The sequence below is a fragment of the Leopardus geoffroyi genome, chromosome B4 (assembly GCF_018350155.1).
Source record: "Leopardus geoffroyi isolate Oge1 chromosome B4, O.geoffroyi_Oge1_pat1.0, whole genome shotgun sequence".
NCBI lineage: Eukaryota > Metazoa > Chordata > Mammalia > Carnivora > Felidae > Leopardus > Leopardus geoffroyi.
In genome coordinates, this window is record NC_059341.1 from 11,386,926 (window position 1) to 11,406,491 (window position 19,566).

At 44.1% G+C, this 19,566-nt stretch overlaps 1 protein-coding gene and 1 non-coding gene across 4 annotated transcripts in view; both read left to right on the top strand.

Moving 5' to 3' along the window:
- Positions 1–19,566, top strand: part of CAMK1D (calcium/calmodulin dependent protein kinase ID) — a 438,187-nt gene that overhangs the window by 63,655 nt on the left and 354,966 nt on the right. The gene's annotated exons all lie outside the window — the stretch shown is intronic.
- Positions 17,957–18,086, top strand: LOC123592339. The gene has a single exon (XR_006709727.1). It is a non-coding gene; the product is annotated as a U6atac minor spliceosomal RNA (small nuclear RNA).

Genomic DNA, 19,566 nt, shown 5'->3' on the forward strand with positions numbered 1-19,566 from the left:
GGAGTACTGTCATCTCTGCTTAGTGAGAGCGGGAGGGGAAACTGAGCCCCACTCTGAGCTCATTCACACCGATTACGAGGTGGTTCAGTTGCTAGAGGGAACTAGGGAGGCAGTTGGGTCTGGATGAATCCGAGGTTCTGATCACTCAGTAACTGGGGGAGAGCAGATAAATGGACACCAAGAGACTGAGTGGGTGCAGCACTGGTTCTCAGACACCTGCAAGAGAACCGAGTAATCACATACACTACCAAGATGTAATAAATGACCCTCCCACTTCCCCAAGGAATGATTTGTTTAAAAGATTCTCTGATATCCAGAAAGACTAGTGTGGTTGTTCAGAGCGCCAGCCTGACTAGTGTGAAGCGGCCAAGTGACCGCTGGTGGAATGAGCGTGCTCTCTCTTACTCCAGGGGAGGTTGGGGGATGGGGGCGGGGACATGTCCATGCTTTACAGGACTCTCATCTTGCCTGTGTGGCCATGTCTGACTTTTCTTCTCCCCACCCCCCCCCCCCCAGTTCCTGAAGGATTAGCTAGGAAAGTTACAAGTCATAGCTATTATCCATTTTTCTATATTACATTTTAAGATTTATAACCTCCTTGCTTCTGTTGAGGATTTGAAGACCTTTGCAATTTCTTACAGCCCAACTGTTTTTTTTTTTTCCCTGAGAGTCTTGTACAAGGTCCACAGAATTAAAGTAAATACACATGTTCCACAGTGATTTAACAATCTCTGAACTATGTCACTAGTTAACTGAAAAGAACCACAGACTGTGCCCAGATGCATTCTGAGCCTGGGGACCGGTGTGGCATGAATTACATCATCTTACCAGGGAAAAACTGACAAACCACACACCAGGTGCTGGGTCAGATTTCATGTCTGCCAACCTCAGAATGACCCTGTTTATACTGTTTTTTTAGAGACTGAGGGAGGAAGGGCACGGAGATCCCCTAGTCTCTCAGCTGAAAACCTTCTCTCTTCTCAGCTACATTTATGCCTAAACCATTTGCTGGAGATTCGCTGATTGTTCTCATCTCATTATTACCAAGTGCCCTTCTGCAGACCACAGGATTTAATTACCAACACTAGATTTTTCTTTCTGCCCTCATTTCCCTCTCCAGGTGCATAGCATTTTTTATTTGCAGATCGAAAGGTTTGATTATTCATTATTTTATTTATGTATTTATGTTTTTTTCACTTTTTATTTTATTTAGAAATTTTTCATTCCAGTATAATAAACACAGTGTTATTATGTTGGTTTCAGGTGTACAATACGGTGATTCAACAGTTCTATACATGACTCAGTGCTCGTCATGATAAGTGTACTCTTAATAATCCCCATCACCCACTTCTCCTCTAGTAACCATCAGTTTGTTCTCTGTGGTAAGAGTGTTTTTGGTTTGCCTCTCTCTCTTTTTTCCCTTTGCCCATTTTTTTTGTTTCTTAAATTCTGCGTGTAAGTGATATTATATGGTATTTGTTTTTCTCTGACTTGTTTCACTTAGCATTGTACTCTGTAGTTCCATTCATGTTGTTGCAGATGGCAAGATTTCACTCTTTTTTATGGCTGAGTAATATTTCAGTGTGTGTGTGTGTGTGTATGTGTGTGTATAAATCACATCTTTTTAAAAAAAATTTTTTTTAACATTTATTTTTGAGACAGAGACAGAGCATGAATGGGGGAGGGTCAGAGAGAGAGGGAGACACAGAAACCGAAACAGGCTCCAGGCTCTGAGCGGTCAGCACAGAGCCCGACACAGGGCTCAAACTCACGGACTGCGAGATCATGACCTGAGCTGAAGTCGGACGCTTAACTGACTGAGCCACCCAGGCGCCCCAGATCACATCTTCTTTATGTATTCATCAGTCACTTAGGCTGTCTCCATGGATTGACTATTGTAAATAGTGCTGCTGGAAACACAGGAGTACATATATTCTTTTGAATTAGTGCCTTTGGGTTCTTAGGAGTTTGATAATATTTGCTTTTTCAAACAAAATAGCCTGGGCTTTCTTATGGTCTTCTCCCCCAATTTTGCTTAGTGATTTAGTCAACAGAAGGATGAAGTTGGGCCAACAGAATGAGAATCTGATCATTCTAATGCATGGAATTTTAGAATGCTTTTCCAAGTTTCACCTGGGACATTCGGTATCATCCCCAAATGCTGTGCATGTGGCTATCCAGAAAGTCAGAACTTAGTGCATATTAGCTGAATGGAAACCACGGAAAAGAAAGGAAAACAAGATCTGTCTTCAGAGAGTCTTAGCAGCAGTCATCTATTATGATAGGTGATTATATGTGTCAGGTAGATTGGGCTAAGGGATGCCCAGATAGTTGGTAAAACATTATTTCTGGGTGTGTCTGTGAGGGTGTCTCTGGAAGAAATTGGCACTTGAACTAGTAGACAGTAAACACAGACTGTCCTCCTGTGGATGGCCTCTTTTAATCCTGCGAGCCCAAATGGAACAAGGCAGCAAAAGGTGAATTTGGCCTCTCTCTTCTTGAGCTGGGATGTCTGTCGTCTCCTGGCCTTGGACGTTGGAGCTCCCGGTTCTTGAGCTTTCGGACTCAGATTGAATCACACTATCGGCTTTCCTGGTCCCGCAGCTTGCAGACAGCAGACTCTGGGACTCCGCAGCCTCCATACCTACAGCAGTGGGTTGTGACAATATGGGTGGAGTGGTGTCCACAGAGGAGCTTGTTAGAGACTCAGTGGCCAGAGTTTTTACTGGGGGCTGATCATGTGGGCACCCTCTGCCTGGCATTTATCAACATTCCAGAATCCCAGAAGGGAAGTTGATGTTCAGCAAAACCCTTTTTTTTCCATTGTGGAAGCCTTTGCAGGCATAGTATAGTTTTTTTTTTTTTTTTCCCCTTCAACTTGAACAGAACGAGACACTTAGGTTGTCTGTCTCGGGGTCAGTGGGGCCATGAATTTCAGCAACTTTACCTTAGGTCCTTGAGGGTCTGACCTGGCCCAGGGCCATTCTTCTCGGGGCCATTCTTCTTAGTATTTCCAAAGGTCTAGAGTAATACTGGATATTTTTGTATCTGCCAACAGAGGAAAACTCTCTTTTCTCTTTTGGTTTCTTACCTTGAATAACTAGCCCTAAATTTTGTTCTCTTCCAAAGACTAAATAAAACCCCAAGTCTGTTGGGGTATTTCTCAAATCATAGCTGGATACAGGAAGGTGGTATAGGGTGTGTGGGCTTTGGAATCAGACACACCACCGTGATTGGTGACTTCTGACCGGTTGCTTGGCCTTTCTGAGTCTGATCTGCAAAAATGGGAGAGTCCTTTAGGATTTGAGGTTTTGCAGTGATATGTGAGAAGGGTCTGGCACTGAGCCCAGATCATGGGTGCCCAGTAGATGGCCACTGTTGTAGTTATCAGGGGCCAGGAGTAGGCCTGGATCCAGTCAAAGTTATGAAGTAGGCTGGGTGCTGGCTTATATTTTCCAGTCTGTTCTTCTCATCCATTGTGAGCCTTCACTACTGGCCCGGAATTAGCTGGTGGCTTTAGGGATAATAGTCTCCAACAGGTGATTGCCCGAGGACTACAAAACAGATCCTGAATTAACAAATCTCCACCCATAATTGAAAAGTTGAAAAATTCCTTGTGATATTCTCAAACCTATTAAGTAATAGTCTTGTGTCAGGATTTTCCAGAGAAACAGAACCAATAGGAGATGGGTGGGTGGATGGATGGATGGATGGATGGATGGATGGATGGATGGATAGGGATTGGGGATAAAGAATTGGCTCATGTTGTTATGGAGACCGAGAAGCCCCATAATCTGCCATCAGGAGGCCAGCGTAATTCCAGTCTGAAGACCTGTGAGCCAGGAGAGCCGAAGCTGTGTGTCTCAGTCTGAGGAGAAGGCCGGTGTCCCAGCTTGCTCTCCCAGCAGAGTGAGTAAATTCTCCCTTTCTCTGCCTTTTTGTTCTACTTGGCCATGAACCACACTGATTGCATAAATAGGCACAGCGAGCCAGTCTTATCAGTTAAGCAGTGGGAATGCTTTCCGAATCCAAATTCTCAGATTCCCGCCAAGGGTAGGAGTCTGGTCCTTGCTGTGTGACCTCTTTCCCACACACCCCTCTCTGTGCCTGGCTTTTCGCAGAGCCATTCCAGGGGCCGTGGGTGTTGGCCCTTTGCTCTGAGCAATGCCCCTCATCCTCTTCTCTCTTGGACCACTGCTCTCGGATCTGCATGGGGAAAGAATCCTCGCTCTGAGCCACTCCTGGTGTCTTCTGTCTCCCTCTGGTGCCTCCTTCACATTGGGTAAATGACCTGTTTGTCCTCTGCCCCGATGAAACTTTGTGTATGGCTGTTGTCCTGTGTGACCTGGAAGGACGAAAAGGTATAATTCCTGAACTGTTAATTCAGTTCCTTTCTTAAATGGCATGCTTTTCTAAGAAAAACCTGTGTTTTTTCCTCTAAGTTTATTTTTGAGAGAGAGAGAGTGCACGTGCACAAGCTGGGAAGGGACAGAGAGAGAGAGAGAAAGAGAGAGAGAGAATCCCAAGTAGGCTCTGTGCTGTCAGCGCAGAGCCCAGCATGGGGCTTGAACTCACAAACTGTGAGATCATGACCTGAGCTGTAGTCGGACACTCAACCCCCCTGAGCCACCAGACACCCCTGGAAAAGTTTGTTTTTTAAGCCAAAGTTATTCCATGACGAGGGCATGTCTTTTCCTTATGGTCACATTCCTGTCTGCTGTGACCCCTTTTCTATTCACTTTACTCATCTGAGAGTTAAACATTTTAAAAAATATTTATATATTTATTTTGAGAGAGAGAGAGAAGAGAGAGAGAGGGAGTGAGCATGAGTGGGGGAGGGGCGGAGAGAGAGGGAGACAGAGAATCCCCAAGCAGGCTCTGCACTGTCAGCACAAACTGTGAGGTCGTGACCTGAGCCGAAATCAAGAGTTGGACATTCAACCGACTGAGCCACCTAGGCGCCCCTCAGAGTTAAACATTTTAATGAAATTGGCCTACAATTGCGGACCTCTCACCCAGGGGTAGCGGGTCTACATTTCTGGCGTTATGCTAGGGATTATTAGCCTTCAGATTTAAAATTCTCAACATTCCTTCTGAAGGTTGAGGCATTGTGGCAGAGATGTGATCGATTTGGTCTCCATAACATAGATGAAGCGGACCTCTTTCCTTCCTGCCTTGTCCCATTCTACCAGGTAGTGAATAGTTAACAGTTTTGACTTTAACAATGAGTAAAGAAAACTTGCCTTTGGACACCAAATACAAACCACACCCTTGGATAGCACTATATCGTTTGTGGGGTTTTTTTAGGCATAATACTTCTATTTGATTTTGGCTTTCCACGGAATTTTCCCAAGATCTCAGCCTTCTGCTGCAGGATTCTTTCTTGTCTTCCCCTCCCAGTTACTATAACTGATCCATGCACTCTCCATGTGTGGGAGGCGGTAGTCTGGGCAGGACAGATGTCAGGCACTCTTGTCTGTGTCTACCAGGAGCTATTATCCCCGTCCCAGTGCCTGGCTGTCTGAGGACTATTGTTCTGTGTACCACAAGCTAAAGTGATTTTTCTTCTCCACAATTCATTTTTGAAGTTATTATGACAGGTGCTTTCTGCAGCTAAAAACGCTGTATGCATCGCAGAGATCAGAATGGTTGCTTGTTGTGGTTTAATATTTATTGAACATGTTTGTCTATGGTGCATGTGTTGACTGGAGCCCAGACAGTGAGAGCCACATGTTTGCAAAATTATTCTGTGAAATGTACATCCCTTTATGTTTGCAGGAAGCTTTCTCACCATTCAGTTGAGCTATGGAGATTGGATTGATAGGACAGAAACATTGTGCATTTTATTTGCCTGCATTTTAGGGCTTGGTTGTGTTAACAGCTGTAGATGCTTGCTCTTCCGGTGCTTTCTCTTCACCCCCCGCCCCCCCCCCCCCCCATTCTATTAGCCTGGTCAGTGTGAGCATCTCAGAGCTGGACTTCTGAGCAGTTTGCACTGGAACCTGACGGTCCCAAAGCCCTGAGAGGGGCAAGGACTTACTTTGTTTATTCTGCTGTGTCTTTGTCACCAGAGAGGCTGATGAAATTTTATTTCAAAAAAAAAGACAATTTGGTGGCCTGATCTGTGTTGCTTTCTAGCGCGTCTCTTTAAATCTGGTGGTAGGTTGGGGTGCCTGGGTAGCTCAGTCGATTAAACTCAGGTGAAGCCTGAGCCTGACTTCGGCTCAGGTCATGATCTCACGGTTTGTGAGTTTGAGCCCATGTCAGGCTCTGTGCTGACAGCTCGGAGCCTGGAGCCTGCTTCGGATTCTGTGTCTCCCTCTCTCTCTGCCCCTCCCCCGCTCATGCTCTGTCTCTGTCTGAAAAATAAATAAACATTAAAAAGAAATTTAAATCTGGTGACACGTGGAGCTGGGGCTGCCCTGGCCTGGGGTTCAATCTCTTGCTGCTCCTCAGAAGAGCTGCTCTATGGTCACGTGGTACTTACAAACTAGTATATCGGTTGCTTGACGTTTTTCTCCCCCCTCTTGTCATTCTTGTTATATTTCAGCCCCCCCCCCTTTTTTTCCGAGGGCACTTTTACTCTTTGCAGCTGAACATTTCCATATATTTGTAGCTTAGTCTAATAGCCCTTAGCACCAGGAGTATCTACTTTGTATTGAATTTATTTTTTTCTATTTAAAAAAAATCTTACTTAAATCCAAGTTAGTTAACATATAGTAATAGTTTCAAGAGTAGATTTTAGTGACTCATCACTTACATACAATATCAGTGCTTATCCCAACAAGTGCCCTCCTAATGCCCATCCCCACCCCCCATCCAGCACCCCTCAGTTTGTTCTCTAGATTTAAGAGTCTCTCATGGTTTGCCTCCCTCTCTGTTTTTATCTTATTTTTCCTTCCCTTTCTTATGTGCATCTGTTGTGTTTCTTAATTTCCACATATGAGTGGAAATCATATGATATTTATCTTTCTCTGACTTATTTCACTTAGCCTAATATACTCTACTTCCATCCACGTTGTTGCCAATGGCAAGATTTCATTCTTTTTGATCGCCAGGTAGTAATCCATTGTATGTATAAACCACATCTTCTTTATTCATCAGTCGATGGGCATATGAGCTCTTTCCATAATTCGGCTATTGTTGATAGTTCTTTTTTTTTAATTTTTTAATATTTGTGTTTATTTTTGAGACAGAGACAGAGCATGAGCAGGGGAGAGGCAGAGAAAGAGAGGGAGACACAGAGTCCGAAGCAGGCTCCAGGCTCCGAGCTGTCAGCACAGAGCCTGACGCGGGGCTCGAGTGTGAGATCATGACCTGAGCCGAAGTCGGACGCTCAACCGACTGAGCCACCCAGGCGCCCCTGTTGATAGTTCTTTTAGCCCTTTTGGATACATGTATGTATATGCTTTTTTTGTTGGTTTGTTTAATTTGTGTGACAAGAGCCAAAATCCTCCCCCAGCCCCAGTCTAAACTTTATATATCCTACTCAAAGACAGTAACTAAAACCCTCCCATCACCTAGAAGCACTTGATAAAAGTCTGTCTCAGTAAAGTCTCCAGAGCACAGAATGGATTGGAAATTGTATAAAATGAATTTTCTTGCACACAAAGATAAAAAAAAAATGGAAATCCCAAATTTATTTTTAAATTTATGAACAAGAATCTCTTTGAGGGGCTCCTGGGTGGCTTAGTTAAGCATCCGACTTTGGCTCCGGTCATGATCTCACCATCCATGAGTTTGAGCCCCGCATCAGGCTCTGTGCCGACAGCTTGGAGCCTGGAGCCTGCTTCGGATTCTGTGTCTCTCTCTCTGTCTCTGTCTCTGGCCCTTCCCCATTTGTGCTCTGTCTCTCTCAAAAATATAATAAAACATAAAAAAATTTAAAAAAGAATCTCTTTGATGAAATAAAATTGCAGCAGTAATAATTCTTCCGATCTTATAAATGAATTCGAATGGACCAAAACTCAATACCATTTAAACCATAGGCTCAAAGGGTTATTCTAGGAGTTCGCTTTCTTAAAACTTTGGTTCCCCTTAAACATTATACAAAAATGGAACTTCATTTTCCTAATGGCTTAATTCATTTGGACCTGCAAAGCCCTTCCGGTCATAGTCACCTTGTGTTTGCCCCACCAGAACTTGAATATTGACCGTCAGGGTTTTCATTTGTGTAAAGTCTAATCATTCTGCTCTTTCATTTATTTATTTTTAAAGATTTTATTTTTAAGTAATCTATACACCCAATGTGGGGTTCAAACTCAGAACCTGGAGATCAAGAGTTGCTTGCTGCACTGACTGAGCCAGCCAGGCCCCACCGCACCGCGCACCCCTCCCCCCGCCATTCTGTCCTTTTAGATTGTAGAAGTTTATACGTGGAGTGCTTTTCTCTTCTTTTGTTTTCTTTTCTAACAAGGAAAAGAAAAAAAGGGGGTGCCTGGGTGGCTCAGTTGGTTAAACATCTGACTTTGGCTTAGGTCATGAAGTCACATTCTGTGGGTTCAAGCTCTGCATCAGGCTATGCGCTGTCAGCACAGAGCCTGCTTCGGATCTTCTGTCCCCTCTGTCTCCGCCCTTCCCCGACTTGAGCTCACTTGTCTCTCTCAAAAATAAACATTAAAAAAAAAAAAAAAAAGATCAAAAAGGAACATTGAGCCATTGTTGAGCATTTTGGGAAAAGTGAAAATCTGTTCCCTGTATTTCATTTACAAGGAGAAGCAAGTTGGAAGCAAGCACCCGTGATTCTGCTGGGAGAGGAAGTGGTGATGGCAGATTCTAGGCTGAGTTCTGAGGAAGGAGAGGTATTTCTTTGCCTCCTTTCCACCTTCCCTTTTTCTCTCAGTTCCTTTCCTAGTCTTCTCTTTCAGTATTTCTCTCCTTTCTCATCCTTCCCTTCAATTGTTAGCCATTTTCTTTTACTCCCTTTATATATTAGCTCACAGCAGTTGAGAAAAAGTGACACCCCTTTCAGAAAGATCTATTTTGTTAAGGACTCTGGACAACAGATCCAAAGAAATTAACCCTCAATAGTGAAACTTTGGCTTCGGTTGGAGGGGCACTTATGAACTGGAAGTCTTCTCAGGAATTGTCTGTTTATAAGATCTGTTCACTATTTATGGGACAGAGATGACGGATGCCCACTGTGGGCCAGGTGCTGCCATTAAACACACAGATGGATAAATGTTGTTGCTCACGGTTTTGAGGGCCCTGCAATGGCAGGGGAGGGGGCAGACAAGCATGGAAATTAGTAGTCACCGTATAGTCTTTTTTTTTTTAATTTTTTTTTTTTCAACGTTTATTTATTTTTGGGACAGAGAGAGACAGAGCATGAACGGGGGAGGGGCAGAGAGAGAGGGAGACACAGAATCGGAAACAGGCTCCAGGCTCTGAGCCATCAGCCCAGAGCCCGACGCGGGGCTCGAACTCACGGACCGCGAGATCGTGACCTGGCTGAAGTCGGACGCTTAACCGACTGCGCCACCCAGGCGCCCCTGGTCACCGTATAGTCTTGTAATTGCCTTCATGGAGGCAGGAACCACACGTTGTGCCTGCATGATTGGGTGTGAGAACAACCATGGAAGCATCCATTCCCTGGTCTCAGAGAGTTTAAGGAGGGGAATTTTTGAAATAAGGTAACGTGAGTTCTGTAATGAAATCATCCTGGAGGTTTGAACTCTTCACGACTCCCGTTTGGTTAGCCCTAGTTTCGATTCTGCCATTTTTGTTTCAGCTTCCTTTCTTCACCTTACTTTCGTCTGTTATCCCGCTGGCTCCTACGTCCGCTTTGCTGTCCGCAGTGTGAGACGCGGAGCTCAGAAACCTGGGCCAGAAAGGGGAAGATGGGCTTGGGCTGCAGGGTTGACAGCTTTTTCCTTTGGGTATTTAAAGTATCATCATCTTACAATGTCACACACATTTTTAGACAGGAGACTGTCCCAAGATCTTTTCTTTTCCTGGCTTGCTGTTTACAGTTGTCACATCTGCCCTGTCTGCAGTAATAACAAGAAGAAGAAAGACTCCCAGTCTTTTTAACGTAAAAGCCGTGAACTGTGCCTTTGACAACTGCAGAAAGTGTTCGCACCACTTTATTTTATTGTTGGTATAACTTTTAATTGCCTTCTTTGTCTTCGTGCCTTTCCTGTTGTTTTCTGGAACGAAGTGAACAACGTTTTCAAAGTCAGTTCAGAGGTGAACTAATGGTATAGCCATAAGAGCAGATATAGGGATGTTGGCAGTTGGTGAATGTCAAATCCTGATTTTAACGATAATAAATTTGGGGGAGGAACGAGAAACTCTCAACTAGTGAAAGGAAGATCCTCTGTGGGAGAGGCTCCTGTCCTTCATACAGAGCAGTGTTCATTTCTGTTGCAGTAGGAAATATGGCTTCTTTGCCTCCATTGTTACCTTTATCATTCCGCCTGCTTGTCCCTGAGGAACCTCAGCTTTTACAAGTAGGGATAAGAGCCACGTTATAAATCCTTTCTCTTCTTGTAATCAAAGTCCTGTGTGGCAACCTCCATGCCAGTAATCACCGAACCCTTTGGATTTAGACCACTCAGTCCACATTGATCTGGTTTTTAGGCTTCCTTTCCTCCATGCCTTCGGGTCTTATGTATGCTGTATCTTCGTTTGACTTTGGCGTCTGTTGAGAATTCTGGCTTCTGCAATGAATTTATTCCTGTTGGGATAATTGGATGAATGGATGGGTTGCGGGGGGTGGTTTGGAACAGAGCTGAGCACCACCCCAACAGGACGTTTCCCCACTTCATCCTAAGACACCTCCCTTTTTCTGGGATCAGTTGTTTGAATCTGAGTTGTTTTGGTCTTGTGCCTTATTTTAGCTTTGATGGCACAATATTAAAGAAGTTATCGTCTCATTCAACGTCGTTGTCAGTACCGAGAGTAGTGAAGATACTGGAAGGTTGACTGCATTCTCCTTTATTTCGTGTGTGTGTGTGTGTGTGTGTGTGTGTGTGTGTGTGTGTGCACGCGCGTGCGGACATTTCTGCAGAAGGTCACCCAGAGCCCTTAAAGGGAATGACTGGCAGCTTTCTGTCCTGTCATGAGGAGAGGCTGAGTGGGCAGCCTCAGGCCTCTGATGCCCCCTGGGCAGCCTCCAGATAGTTTTCTAGATGAGAAATTACAGAACTACCTGGATTTCTTGCCCAGGTGTGTTTGGGGGAAAGAGTTAGACAGCATGTAGATGATTTGAATTTTGCATGAGGAGAACACAGTCAAAGATTTTTTTGACATCAGACTTTTTTTTTTTTTTTTTTTTTGCCTCTGGGGCAGATGTTATTTTTCTCTTTTACTTTTGGTTTTTATTCTTCTGTAGTATTTTTAAAGACAACAGTGAGAAGGAATTACCCCTGGACCTTTTCTCTCAGTGAAAAACATTAGTTGTGACTCTGAGGAAATGGCATGTGGCCATAAGGACAGGGTATGGCAGAATCATCCAAAATGCTGACTGCCTCCCTCAGGGCTCTATGGGCTTGGCAGTTTTCTTAAACTCTGTGCCCCACTCACTTCATCTACATGATGGAGACAATAATCTCTTTGGATGTTGTGATTAACTGAGGTCACTCTTGTCAAATGCTTAGAATAGTCCCTGGTATGTGGTCTTTTTTTTTTTTTTTTTTTGAGAGAGAGAGTGTGTGTGCATGTAGGGGAGGGGCAGAGAGAGAGAGAGAGAGAGAGAGGGAGAATGAATCTTAAGCACTTAAGAATCTCCATACCTGACTTGGAGCTTGATCTCATGACAGTGAGATCATGACCTGAGTGAAATCAAGAGTCGGATGCTTAACCGACTGAGCCACCCAGGCGCTCCACAGTCCCTGGAACTTAGTAAGTAAGCAGTTCATGGTTATTATGTATGATTATACACTAATTCTGTTAGGTCATATTATTACATTATGAAAGAATCGAGTTTCTTGGTACAGTGATGTGGTCTTAGAAACTAGGAACAAATGTCCGCCCAGGCCAATGTTTAATGACTATTTGGCCATGACTTGGTCATTTGGATCAGAGAAGAAAGCCAGCGTAGCAACTTTTTTCATGAAAGTTCAGTTTGCCACATTCATCGGGAGTCTACGGAGCCCCTCGAAAGCTGAGTGGGCAGAGCCCAAGAGCCCTTGAGTAGCTCCTCTGGTATAGAGGATATAAAACATGGCAAATGATCTTTTGTGGAGCATTAGGGGACGGACACCTGACTATTAACCAGCCCCGCCATTAACCAGCTGTGTGTGCTCAGGGTCAGACCAGCTGTTCATTCGTTCGTTTGTTCATTCATTTATTCATTCATTCAGTTCACTCCATTTGTAAATAGTGCTAAGATATTTTGAAGTAAATTAAAGATCTCTTATTGCAGAATTTCACAGTAACCAAGACATGGAAATAACCTAAATGTCTGTCAACATGTGATTGGATATATAAGATGCGGTATATATGCTCAATGGAGTATTTATTATTCAGCCATGAGAAAGAAGGAAATCCTGCCGTTTGTAACAATGTGGAAGGACCTCGAGGGCATTATGCTAAGTGAGATAAGTCAGACAGAGAAAGACAAGTAACGTAGGATATGACTTACACATGGAGTCTAAAAAAACCGAACTTGCAGAAGCAGAGCGTAGCGTGGTGGTTCCCAGGGCCATGGGGTGAGAGGATTGGGGAGATGTTGGTCAAAGGACTCAAACTTTCACTTAGAAGATGAATAAGTTCTGGGGAATCTAACGCACAGCATGGTCATGAGAGTGAATGCTCTATATTATGTACTTGAAAGTTGCTGAGAGACTAGGTCATAAATGTTCTCGGCACATAAAGCAGGGGTAATTATGTGACACAGTGAGGGTGTCAGCTGACAGGACGGTGGTGATCATTTTGCAGCAACTAAGTGTACCAAATCAACACATTGTACACCGTAAACTTAGCGTCATAGGTCAGTTATATCTCAATTAAAAAAAAAAGATATCTTGGAATGTCAAGATATCTAGCCTCCTAGAATAAGGCTTTCCATCCCTCCCAGACCCCCAGGAAAGAAAGGAAGGAAAAAAGGAAGAAAAGAAATTTCTCCATGTAACCAAAATAACATTGCCATTACTAATGTAATTAATAATACGTCTTTAATATTTGCTAACATCAGTTCACATTCAGGTTTCCCCAGGTATGGTCAGGTCATACACTGAATTTATGTTATCACAGTCGCTTCATATGGGGGGGGGGTGGTGAGGGGTGGTACTGACTAAATGGTCTCCAGGCTCAGTGTTCGTGTTTTAATACCTTTAATCAAGTGCTGCTCCGATTCGGTTCATTTCTCTCTTGTTCCTGGAGAAGGAGGATTCGCAATGTATAGACACCAGCTTTGGCTCTCAGCATGACCAGATGGAAATGTGGAAAGTATTTGGCCCATGGAATCACTGGAGGCGGTCAGGGGTGTGTCACACTGGGTTGGGCAGACCCAGCCCTCATGCCGGTTACATAGGGGAGACAGAGTTTTCGGCCCCAGACTGGCTTGCATTTGATGTGCTCCCTAAATGTTCATAATGCCGTTTACCGTTAAGAGGAAGACTTGTGCCGTCCTTCTGATTCCCTTTTGTTTTGTTACCTGAGACTCTCGTGTTTTATTCAGGGAGACTAAATGCTGATCTCTCAGATTACCTGTCTAGGGAAAGTCCCATTGTTCCAGAACAAAAGAGTGAAAAAGTCACGTAGTGAGAGCCTAGCTCCCATCTCAGATCTCAGGTGCTGCAGCGTCAGGGGTCACTGGCCTGTTGGCACATTCTCTGCATTGTGTGGGTGTCCCGGTGAAGCCACTTCTCAGCTTCTTAGCACCCCCCCCCCCAAACTTCCCTGGGGCCACTGTGTTATGTGTGTGAGCTCTGAGGGCCGATGGTCTCAACCAGTTGAGAGGTAGGGTTGAGGGGTCAGGCAAGTAGAGGCCAGAATGAGAACTCTTGTGGATCAAAGAGGAATTGGCTGCAGTGTGTGCCGATAAAGAGCTTAATTCTGAACCTGCAAATCAGGCGGCAGTGCCCATTGCGGGCCTCCTCCCCAGGCCTGAGGGAGAGAAGCTGTAGGTGTGCTTCCAGAAGGCTCCCAGGGATGGAGGGAGAAGGGGCTGAGCATGCAACCCTTCTTCCTGCCCTGGGGAGGAGGGTGCGAGAGGGGACACAGGGAGCTACAGCCACAGACAAAGGGACACCCCTTACAGTTAGCTTCCTCTTGGGGCCAATTGTCATGGGTGCCTTGTAGGCTCTTTCCCTCTGTCTTGGCTCTACAGACTAATTAATAGAGGAGAGAGAGAGATGAGACAAGTTCTGATAATAGTATTGTTCAATAAATACTTTCATTCATATGATATGCACTCCCTGAATAGATAAATCTTAAAAAAAATTCAACTTCAAAATTTCCCCCAAACTCTGGATATTTGTGGCATGAATGAATGCACCAATCACTTGTTTGCATTTGGGAGACTCAGGATGGCTCTGTGTGTGTGTGTGTGTGTGTGTGTGTGTGTTGGGAAGGAAGCAGAGAGGAAGTGGGTTGGAGAGCCAAGGCTTTCTGAAATATTTATTACCTACAGGAATTCCAAGCTTCTCTGAAGGGTGTCCTGAGTGTCCCAGAAGTCAGCTCCTCTGACTGACAGCCTTCTGCCCCTGTGTCCCAGGGCTGAGACGTTGGGGACTTGCCCTAGCACTTGTTTTGGGAGCCCCCTCTTTCCCAAGTGACCAGCAGTCCCCTCATGGAGGGAGATGAGCCATCCAGGTCCCAAGAAGTTGGTGTGATAGGCAAGGAGGAACCAGGGGCCATTAGAGCAGGTGGATTGGGTAGGCAGATGGATTGGGTAGGTACCTTATAAGGTACCTCTTACAAGGTATGGAAACCGTACTTTGTGGTCGGGTATGTTCTGAGAGCCACGTATGGAGCAGGACAACAACCTTCGTTCAAATTAATGGAGCAGAAGAATGCATTACATTTTATGGACTTTAAAAATTTGTAATAAAACATACGTAACAAAACATTACTATTTTAGCCACTTAGGTGTGCAGTTCAGTGACATTAAATACATTCGCAGTGGGCCACCACCGTCTATCTCCAGGACAATTTCATCTTTCCCAATTGGAACTGCATCCACTAACCACCCCGGGAAACCACCACTGTACTTTCTGTCTATGAATTAGACTACTCTAGGCACCTCACGTAAGTGGAATCATGCAGTTCTTGTCTTTCTGTGACTGGCTTATTTCGCTCAGCATGATGTCTGCAAGGTTGATCCATGATGTACCAGGCATCAGAATTTCTTTCCCTTTTTTTTTTTTTTTTTAATTTTTTAATGTTTATTTATTTTTGAGAGAGAGAGACAGAGACAGAGACAGAGTATGAGCAGGGGAGGGGCAGAGAGAGAAGGAGACACAGAATCCGAAGCAGAGTCCAGGCTCCGAGCTGTCAGCACGGAGCCCCATGCGGGACTTGAACCCACGAACTGTGAGATCATGACCTGAGCCGAAGTTGGACACTTAACCTACTGAGCCACCCAGGCGCCCCAGAATTTCTTTGCTTTTTAAGACTGAATAATATCCCATTGTGTGGATATGTCCCATTTTGTTTATCCATTCATTTGTTAATGGACGCTTGTGTTGTTTCCACCTTTTGGGTTTGGGGATTAATGCTGATATGAACATTGATGTACAGATATCTATTGGCATTACATCTTTTCAAAATAAACTTTTTTTTTTCAGAAATACAATATATACATTACGTTTTTGGTGACCACAAAATATATCTAACTCGTTTGGAACCTGAATTTGTTATTCAATACCCCTAAAGTTTTAAATGTATGACTGTAGTGCATTTTATTATTGAGCCGTGCCTCTTTTGTCCTGAGTTGTTAGTTTTTGTGCACCCAGTTGTATATTTAATCTTGTTAGATCTAGTTCACCAACTTAGCCTGTCATGACCTTTTAGAATTCTGAGTCTTTCATCTAGTTTAATTTCGGGTCATTCACAAATCTGATCATATCTCCTCTATCTCTGTACAAGTCTTGGGTGCTGCTGGAAACCTCTCCCTGCCTCCCTTCTGGTTGGCTTTTCTCTGGGCATTGCTGTGCTGTCATATACCCATTTATCCAGCTTTTCTCACCGCTGGTTTGTAAGGAAACACGTCCCCCTCCGCCACATATGTCTGCACATTTTCATGCCGTAACAGTCTCCAGACTTATTGAGGACGGGACCACACCAGACTGGTCAGTCATACTCTGGTGTTGTTTGGGAATGGTAGCCACCAGCACGTTGTAGGTGAGGGGGGATGAGCTGTTCTCTTACAGCCTCACAAGCAGGTTATAATGAAAGCAAGTTTCAGAACCAATTTGACATTGGACCCTGAAACAAATGGGTATTAGCAATCAGGCAGAGTCTAGTCCGTATGTCCTGTTCTGTCACCTGAAGTCCCAGCTCTGTGTCCTGTTAGGTGCTCTGAACACCACTTGGGATGAAGGGTGGTGGGATGAAACCAGTGGCTGGACCATTTGGGATCAAGTCTAAGGATACAGGCTAAGGGCCTTGTCGGATGGAGCCTTATACCCTATCTATTCAAGGATAGAGACTGTCTAAACTATTTTACCCCGTTCTTGATGCGCATCACGCTAATTAACAAATCACCGATTTCATCAAGGAAAAAAAAATCGTTCCTCACATTCATTCTTCTAGTTAGTAGCGCATCTGATCTTACTCAAATATACGTAACAGAAGGGGTTCTAGTGGGGCACTTTTGGAGTGAGGACTGTTTGGTCTGGATGCTAGCTGATCCGCTCAGGATGCTGAGATATAATTTACCTATAGTAAAAATAACAAATCTCAGAATTTTTAAGCCCCTGTAAGGACCACCTAGATCAAGATGTAGAATGTTTCCAGAACCCTCCAAGGCTCCCTGGTATCCTTTTTCCCCAGTGAGAAGAATGCCCCTCCTTCTCCAAGGTAATCACTCCTCTGACCACTGTCACCATAAATTAGTTTTTCCTGATTTGAATTCCATATGCATGGAATCCTACTTAAGTTTTGTGAGATTCCTTCATGCTGTGTAAATTGCTCATTTTCTTTCACTGCTGTGTAGTATTCCATTGTATGAAATGTAGATAGCTGTTCTACACCTGGTAGATGTTTGATCACTTCCAGCTTGGGGCTGTAGTGAATAAGGCAGCTAAAAACATTCTTGTGCATATCTTTGGTGGACGGGGTAGGAGTTATTGATTAAGGTAACTAACTGTCCCTAGAACTGGTTTATATTCACGCACATAGAGAGGATATCCTATTTTCCATGACACATGGTTTTAGAGTATATTAAAGGGATCATACAAAACTACATATACAAACAAAGGAGCATAGTCTTGTAAAGTATGTCCTGGAACAAAAGCACATCATTGCTTTTTGTGTTCCTTGACTATAATAAATATTCTAAGCCACAGAGTCAATTTCCTGGGAGCCGAGATTCTCATGTGAAAGTATGCTGTTTCCTTGTGGCTTCTCTAGAAGGAGTGGGAAAAGGACCTTTTCATTAATTCTGCAAGTACGCATCATTCTCTAATTTTAGATTGTCATTGTGAAAAAAGCCATGGATTACTAAAAACTCTTGAGAATATCAACTACTTATGGGGGGTCCCCTGCATTAGAATGAATAAGATTCTTAAATATTCATTTATGTTTTTCTTTCCATGTCATTTTGGGTATTGTGATGAAAATAAACCATTTGCTGCTGATTTAGAATCCCTGAATACTCTTATAAAAATTTAATTCCACCCATATTAACTAGGCTTTCAAGGCTTTTTCAGAGGGCCTGTTTTCCTCTAATAGATTACTAGAGGGAAAATCTTTTAGCCTAGAAAATTGATGGATGGAAGTAGAACATGGAAACTGAACTCCAGCCACCAATGGGGATGCTGCATTGATTTAAAATTGAAAAGGGTCTGTGTTTTATGAAAGTGAAGAATTAGGTTAGCAGTCCCCTTGACAAGAATGCAAAAAATTCTAATGGTCTGTAGCACATGCATACATTTAAGGTATCACCACCTCTTCATAGCACCTAACAACATTTTTTTCAACAACCCTACGGTGTGTTAAACATTACAGATGTCCTGTTCCGGGAGTCTTTCCTACACACACACCGCTGCACGTGTACTGAGATGACACTTGTACAAGGTTAGCGTTGAAGCTTTGTGTGTAACACCAGAACACCAGAAGCCACCAGATGTACGTCCGTCTATAAGGGAGGGGCTGAAGGGTGGTGTATGTGTGCAGCGGATGCTGTGTGGTTGTTAGAAGAGAGCGATGACGTATGTCCTGATGTGGAATGATGTCCAGGTACATTGCCATGTGAAAGAAACAAGGTGGAGGCCAGCGTATAGACTGTGCTACCTTTATGTAAGAAAGGTGGAGATATAGGGGAATTTACTTATATTTGCATAGAGAAAAACTGGAAAGATAAACAAGACATAAATAGAAATGGGATCTGTAGCAGTCAACCGGATACGTAAGGGTTGGGAGTAGGCATAGGAATGGCTCCTTCTGCATGGATCTGTTTATCTTGTGTTGACTTTTGGAATCATGCAGAAGACAACCAACCCACAAAAATGAATCTGATCAGGCACGCTCTTGACATTGAACTAGACCAAGAGCACGTGGCAGAAAGTGAAGCTGGTTGAATGCATCACGAAAGAGTGAGATCATACACTCCATTTCCTTTCTCAGATGCTCTCAAGTTCAGCCACTCAGTCACGGGTGCTTATTGAACCGGTCTGCCAATCTGATGTGCCAGCCACTATCTTAGGTGGTGTCGGTGGGAGCCTTAAGGTCCAAGCTTTCCTGGAGCTGCCTGAAGGGGCAGACAAGGAGATGACCAGTGAGGGAGAGAAGACTCCCGCTGCTAGGCCCAGGGAAGGAGGCGAGGGCAGCCTCTGTTGGGGTCACAAGGGAGGATAATTGCTGATCTATATTCCTGCATGTTCAAGGCTCGTTGGTGGGCAGTATTTTTGTACATAAGATAAGAGAGTGGGGTAAATTCTCATTTTTATTCTTGCACTACAGCAGTCGGGATGTCATTTTACCATAGTCTCATTACTTCTTCAGTTAAATTTCAAATAAAGAAATAAACACATTATAGCAGTCACGGGTCCCCCAGTGTACTACTGTGTGAGCAGGAGGCCAGAATTTAGGTGAATAAAGAAAAAGTTGATTTGACCATTATAGTTTTGTTTTCACAATGGTGGGGTTATGTTGGGGATCATGTTATCTCCATGATTTGTGACTATAACCATAGGTTATTGAACAGACAAGATATTACTCCGACTAGCCTGTTATTTATTTATTTTTCCGTTCAGAAAGCAGTTAAGGGGCGCCTGGGTGGCTCAGTCGGTTAAGCGGCCGACTTTGGCTCAGGTCATGATCTCGCGGTCCGTGAGTTCCAGCCCCGCGTCGGGCTCTGTGCTGACAGCTCAGAGCCTGGAGCCTGTTTCAGTTTCTGTGTCTCCCTCTCTCTGACCCTCCCCTGTTCATGCTCTGTCTCTCCCTGTCTCAAAAATA